Consider the following 7345-nt stretch of genomic DNA (forward strand, 5'->3'; position numbering starts at 1 on the left):
GGGGGGCAGGGGGAAAGTCAGGTCTGTTTTTGAAAGCTTGACTATTCCTCCTTTAACCATTCCTCGAATACATACTACAGAGTCAGATACTATCATAGTCCTCACTAAGGATTGTAATACTGAGTGCACATGCTACAAAAAAAATGTATAAAAGCCCAACTGTTCTGAATTCTGACAAATCTGGACACAGTTGTCAAACCATCTCAAAATCTCTCTTGAATAAAAATCTCATCAAGCACATTTGATATAATCAACATCTCCAAACGAATTTACCTTAGGATTAGAACAAAGATTAGAAGTCTCAGAAATACTTTTTTTCAGAAATTTTTAAATCTGTATGAAATTACATGATCGTGAGAGCACTTCACAAACATAACCATGGCGTTACCGTGGAGATTAACACAACCAGCAAAGGTTGGAAAATGTAAGCACAGCGTGGAGGCTGCCTGCCCAACCTTTTGACAATATTCAGGCATTGCAAGCAAAGTGAATCCTAAATTCAAGGCTTAGAACTGGCACCACTGCTGCACTATTTTTTAATGTGAAATGCAGTTAGTTGTTTCACTGTGCCTAGAGTATCTAATGAATTAAAATGAATCTAATCTTTTGTCTTACTGTTTGTACGGAGAGGAAATGCCCCTCACTAGGTGTTGTTTTTCATTGTCAGAACAGCTGCACTTCCTTCTGAACTGAAGGCGTAAAATTTGCCAGAATGCTTCAGTTCAGGATCTACTACACTGTTTTTTTTACCACAGAGAGCAATGCATCCTTTTCTATCCCTTCTGCTCCTCTCACTGTTGTGTAAGACAGAGTGATTCAGCTCTTGAGAAATGACTAATGTGCAGGAGTAGTATTTTGGGATTTTTTTCTTTATGCATCAGATATACTGTCATCATCATTATAAAGGCCACAATATTTATTCTATCTTGTTTGTGCTAGAGGAATTTCACCTGACAGAAATTCTTTTGTCTGCAAGTACTATTAGACTAATCCATAACAGTATTTATTGAGTGCAACTGTTAGGAGTAAGTGAAGGGTCTTTTTAGTTAGAGGAAATATCATAGATTTGTTCTGCTGCATTTCACATAGAGAAGAGTTTTTGGAATTCATGATGGAAAATCATCTTTACACATTGTTTTTACTAGCATGTACATCATGATTGGAAAGCAAACCTTTTCTATCAGTATTGTAATAGTCCATATATTAGGAGTATCCTTAGCTTTATATCTCTACATATCTAGAATGTGTAGATCTAAAAGAGAAGCAGTTGTTTTGAAATCAATGACAAATATTTATACACTTATAGTTTTTTTCCATGAGCTGAGTAGTTTGTCTTCTACTCACGTACCTAGAGATTCCAAAATATCCTTTATATCTGTTATCAGGAAATCTAATTTGTAATTTTCTTTGTGAGAAGGAGCATCTGTTTCTCCATAACCTCTCAAATCCAGGGCCACAACTCGATATTCACTTTTAAATTCCCGCAATTGATGGCGCCAAGAATACCTAACAAAGGGAAAAAAAGCTGGAGTTAGAAGGTCAAGCAGTATGATACTAAAATGCAGTCAATGGTTTTGCTCCCAAATAGTTGAGGATAAATTATCATGGCTTTGTTTGCAGCTAGGTTCTTTTTTTCTATGGTATGTTGCTTATCCCTTGTGGTTATGGCAATTCTGTGCTCCCTTTTTGAATTCTCCAGTAAGGAAATGCAGCTGCCAAAGAGGCAGCATGGCCAGAGCCTGGATATTTTAACGAATAAGTTTTTGAAGTCTGGCATGGTCCCTTTGCTGCAAAGGAAGCAGGCATAAAACAGAGCACACATAGGAGTATTCTGTCTTATCCTTGTAACCATTCCATCATCAAAAAAGTAAGGTCTGAAAAGCTTTCTCTTCTCCCTTGTTCATATGCAAATTTTGATGGACTAGGGAAATATGCCTCAAGGGAAAGATTTAATTTTTCCTTTTCAGAAAAGGAATGTCAGGCAATTCATATGCTAAATTAACCAAAGGAAGAAATACAATGAATAACAAATGAATGTGATGAATTCCATATGATTTATATTGTGCACACTTTCATCTGTGTCACTCTACTGCTAGAGTTGTTCCAGAACAATCTGTCAACGTGTTGGTACTCCACGAAGCATTGCATTGCTTGCATTTCTGTGGAAAAGAGTGAGAGCATCACATACTTTAAAAGACATACAAAATGAAGAAGGCAAAGGCTTGAACTATTCCTTATTCTGCAGTAGTATGTAGTGACTGGATGAGTATGTTTGTAGTGCAAAAATAGCAAGAAAATGGCAAAGATGATCCTGAAAGAACTACCTGCCTTCAAGTGTTATTGACGCCAATTAAATTTCAGAATAGCCAGCACCAAGAAGATGTGGCCTTAGATTATAATAGAAAGATACATGAAAAACATCATCCTTCTGGTCATAGATAACACTGACTGTATGTTGCTAGGATCTAGCTTTTTCTTCTGCTCTTTTTTCAACAGTCTCCATCAGGTAGGTGATACAAAGCATTAGAACTATCAGGTGTCATGAGAGATGCACAGAATTCTACCCGAATTCAAACTATCTGTATCAGTCCATTGGGTATTCCACTTTTAGCTTTGCCTCCAACCTACTCAGCATTCTGAATATCATAAGTAATATCACAGTAATACCTATTAATTATAGAAATTTATATTCATGTAAACAGAACAGTCAGAACCTTTCCATTTCAGTGCTGTACGATGCAAATGCAAGATTTATCACAGATCTCTAGGAATTAAATTTTTAAATGCGTTGTACAATGATCTGGAAGCTGAATTTGCCATGGTAACTGTTGTAGCTATCATGTATATTTCAGTAAGAAGAAACAAGGGCCAGAAATAAATAAATAAACTGTGTTTGTTTCAGAGCATGCCTCACTGCTATCCGCAGCAGCCCATCCGCCACCAAATGTCTGACTGAACGTGTTTCATATCCAAAGAAATCTTTTTACCGTGTATGAAATATAACCATTAGACATTTGCTTTGCAAGCAGGAATTGGAATGCTGGTGAATGCCTTCATTATCATAAGGCTAAATAACTGAAATTATTTTGTGACTTTCTATTCATATTATTTCTGAAAGGCAGCTTGTACAAAATTTAGCAGCTTACACACATCCCAGCTGTCTCAACTCATCATGCTCACTTTCAAATATTTTGTCTTTCCACAAAATTGATATTGATTTTCAAGTTCTTATGCATCTAAAGCTCTTAATGGCTCGGGTGCATTATATTCCTAAGTGATCTTTCATCTTCAGACATTCTGAGTCACTTGGTAAGGTCAGTATTCTCTGGTTATAGTTGTCCTACTTATAACCTTGAGACACTGGAAAGCAAAGGATTTGCTGCAGTTAAGAATCGTAACTGTGAGTTGTATCCATTTTTTTTCCTAGTTGAACAGTACAAATTCGATGCAGATTTAACTCTCTTAAATTGTGATTATTGTATTGCGTGCTCTGAGAACATTTTCTATTCTTGCATTAAAATTCTGCACTGATTGAATTAACAAGCCAGTATCATATTTGTAGTGTGACTGCTTTATAAACTGTTAGCATGTATTTTTCTTTCAAAACTGAGCTATTGGTGGTCCCAGTGACCTACATTGCTGTTTTTTAATCATTATTCCATTCCATTTGAATGGTCAGATAATATATAAACTGTCACGTAAAGCATGGCTTGCCATTAAATTGTAAAAGCAGCTGTCTGAATTTTGATATATACTGAATTTCGGTAGAATATATACACGAAATGCTAATTTTTGCATATTGTTTCCACTGTAGTGGAAATTAGCTGTATTCTCAGCTGTCTTTCTGTGTTGGAATACACATTAAATACCCATTCTGCAAGATATGCATAATGCTTGCATTATGTATGCATTCCCCCCAGTGTAAGTGACTTTTTATTTGATGTACAGCTTTTAGACTTGTAATTAGCAATTTAGTATTAGGACAATATATTTATTTGAAAATTTATCTTAAAATAATAGATGTGACTCTTTACCATCATCCTCAATGCCTTTTGTATCTACAGGAAATTGCTGAGGGAAGAGAACTAGCCTCTTATTGACCTGGCTCAATTTATCATGGTACAACTTGACTGTGGCTTGAAAGATTACAGTTCCATATCTGAGTTTAGAAAGGAAAAGGATCATTGACCTTACTAAGTTACTGGCATCACCACTTCCTCTATTTACTTATTGTTTTTTATGTGGAAGTTCTGCAAGCCACACCTCCTAGTTAAACTGGGCTGCGACAGCTCAATCGATTTGGTTTAAACATCAGGCACATGACTGCTTTTCATTGTTATTAACTAATGTGCAGGCTTGGTTTTGATTCGTTATTCATCTTATGATAAGCTAATAATAGAGCATTTTCCCTCTGAGTGGCACTCTGAAATTAGGCTGCAAAGCAGCCTATAGAACCTGTAGTTCTCTCCCTTCCCCAGTTAAGACTCATGTATAGTATTTTTAACAATGTGATCCATAATGTGCTTAACATACATTGGATCTTCATTTCAGCACCCTCTGCTGCAGTTCTGAAGTTCGGCTTTGTTAGTACAAATGCTGTGTGTTTTCCAAAAGGGAAGTTCATTAAAAACAAGCAGTTTCTACCTAAAGTTTGAAGAAAAGAATACGTACTTGGAGGAAGAATAGAATGACAGAGCAAAAAAGACAGTTGTGTTGAGTCAGCCTCAGGAATGTAGGAATCCTGTAGGAATGTTTTATGGTTGCTGCAGTTAGAAATGTCAATGGTTTGTTCCTGACTAGATCTTAATACTGTTAATATGCATAGGGTTATAGAACAGTTCACTCTGAGATTACTTAAGCTTTGATTATCTTAAGCAGCTCATTTATACAAGAAAAGCATGTAGGGAATTTTTACCAGAATTCTGGAAAGCCATGAAGCAGCAGCATGAGTGGTTTACCCCTTTCTCCAGCAGCCACATAGTGGAATCTTAACCCTGAATCCTAGAAGGAGAGAAAAAGAAGTTTGTTGTTCTTACTGCTGCATTATAACTGCTGTACTGGTATTCAGGAATAAGTAGTTTTAGACAACATTCTAAGGTACTGCCCCTAAAAACACATCAAGCTGTCAGTTCTCAAAGCTGAAGTCTTCTGTAATGCTGAGGTCAGGTACTGCTACACACTGACAATGCTGAGCATCCCACAGCCCAGCAGCCACAGCCTGTTCCTGTACAGCCAGCTTTGACACATGCCCAGCTATGCGAGTGCGTGGCAGTTCAGCCATGAGCACGCTCAAGGTTCTGAGAGAGCATCCCATGGCATGGGGATGAGGAGGTGGATGATAAAAGCAAGGACTTTGCTTTCTCACAGACATAGCATGTGCTTGATGGAAAGACTTTCAGACATAATATACTTTTAATGCACTTTTCATCTTTCACTTAGTTTCTAAGATTGAGCAACTATTTAAAACCATGAAGTTACAATCTTGCACAATAAAGCACTGCGTGGATTCTTAGGGAAAAAAAAAAAACGAAAAACAAACAAACAAAGCAATCAAAAGTAACTAATTACAAAGGAAGTTCTTTCTGCTTGCTTTTTTACTGTTCAAGGCTTCAGACTTACTTCAGGAGAGAAAGCCTTCATATAATCATCTTCTTTCTACACTGTCTATAGTCACTATTTCTGATGCATCTTTTAAACAAATGAGTCTTAGCACCAGCAGATAAGTTAGTGATAGCTGTCCAGAGACTTAACACCGAAATGCCATTGAAATGAATGGATGTGTGCAAGCTTATGCTAACTCAGGGAGAAATCTGGCAGAATTTAAAACTGAAATGATGACCTACCAGGCTTACTGAATTCTTACACAGATGTGAATACAGAAATTGGGAAGGACTTAGCTCATAAAATACAGCATGCTATTCAGGAGTCATTTCAAGGAAACTGCAGGTAGGAAGGCCATACTGCTCCTGAACAAATGTCAGAGCCTGAACTGTCTCTGCTATTTTAAAAAGGGAAGATAAAACTCCTGCCTTTGGTATTGATTGAGCCCTCAAGGGTCAGAACTGTGCAGAAAGCTTTTCTTGCCCACAGTGCTTCAAACTGTCTGAAATACTTTTGCACAGTGGAGTCACTAACCAGCTACAAAGCCATTAACGTATATCTTGGTGTTTGAGAAGGCTCTGAAAAGGGCACATCTGTTTTCTTATTTTTGTACTCACTGTAGATACAGGAGGGATATTTTGCTCAATTCTATCAAAAATTACACTGATACTTCTCTTCTGGTATGCCAGTGAAGTTGAAATATCTCTGTGTTTCTAGGTACTTACTGATCTCTTCCCAATAAATTTTAGAGCCGTTACATCACCTCCACTGTTCTCCATACTGTCCCTGCCTTTGATCCCTTTAACACAACAGAAGTTTCTCAGTTCTATTCCAGAGATTCAATCAATTCGATCATCTAGCCCTCCTCCATCCTGCTTCTTTCTCTTTGTGTCCTTTAGGGATTCACCCTCAGCACTGTTATTTAATCAATGTATTGCTTTTAAGGACATTGCTTTTACTCATGCAAATTCAATCATCACTTGTACAGCAGCAATTTGAATATCACATACCCCAAACTAAGCCCATCCTCCACCTGTTCAGCTGCTCCTTTCTGTCTCCTCTTTTGTATTACTGCAATAAGATGGCATCGGATATTGCCATCTTCTCTGCAACACACTTCTATCTTTCTTTTGCTGGAACCTGTACAGATCTCTAGGATACATGTGTCTGGGAGGTAACACATCAGGCTGCTGTTACCCAGCGGCCAGAGAGTTTCATGCTGCCTGAACCGAGTGGCAGACCGTCATCCTGGCAAGCAGTCTGCTTTGCCCCAAAGGCTCCGTTATTACCACCATCCCCTCGCTTCCCGGCAACCCCGGCATTACTGCTTGGCGCTGTGGGAGAGGCAAACGCAGCGTGTGAGTGCAGCAGTGTGTGCGTGCCTTCTGGTGATGCTGGAAAAAAGCAAGAAGGCGAATTGTGAGGGACTGGGAGGCTGAACGATTTATGTTAGCGCTGTATGGCAAAAAAAGCTGCACAGAACCCTCAGAACAATGCTCTCAGTACTCGTAGCATTAAAAATAACGCTATGAAAATTGCAGCGCTCACCTACAGCTGCAGAAGAAACCGAGCTAGAACAACTTCTTTCCGGGCAGTAGCCGGAGGAGCAGATCGCAGGCAGAGACCCAGAGCAGTCTCTAACAACCCTGCGGGCCGTAACCGCGCAGCCTCAGGGACGGGGCGTGAGCGCTTCACTCCGCGCTCCCCCTCGCAGCTCCCGCCGCGAGGCCGCGGGGCCGCACCC

General features: G+C 38.9%; 1 long non-coding RNA gene across 1 annotated transcript; it reads right to left on the minus strand.

Moving 5' to 3' along the window:
• Nucleotides 1-1349: 1349 nt before the first annotated feature.
• On the minus strand, nt 1350-7292 carry LOC109369194. Its single transcript, XR_002117883.2, has 3 exons — nt 7150-7292; nt 4916-5001; nt 1350-1506 (listed from the first exon to the last, which is right to left on the minus strand). It is a non-coding gene; the product is annotated as an uncharacterized LOC109369194 (long non-coding RNA).
• Between the last annotated feature and the right edge of the window lie 53 nt (nt 7293-7345).

This window comes from Meleagris gallopavo, chromosome 10, assembly GCF_000146605.3.
Source record: "Meleagris gallopavo isolate NT-WF06-2002-E0010 breed Aviagen turkey brand Nicholas breeding stock chromosome 10, Turkey_5.1, whole genome shotgun sequence".
Lineage (NCBI taxonomy): Eukaryota > Metazoa > Chordata > Aves > Galliformes > Phasianidae > Meleagris > Meleagris gallopavo.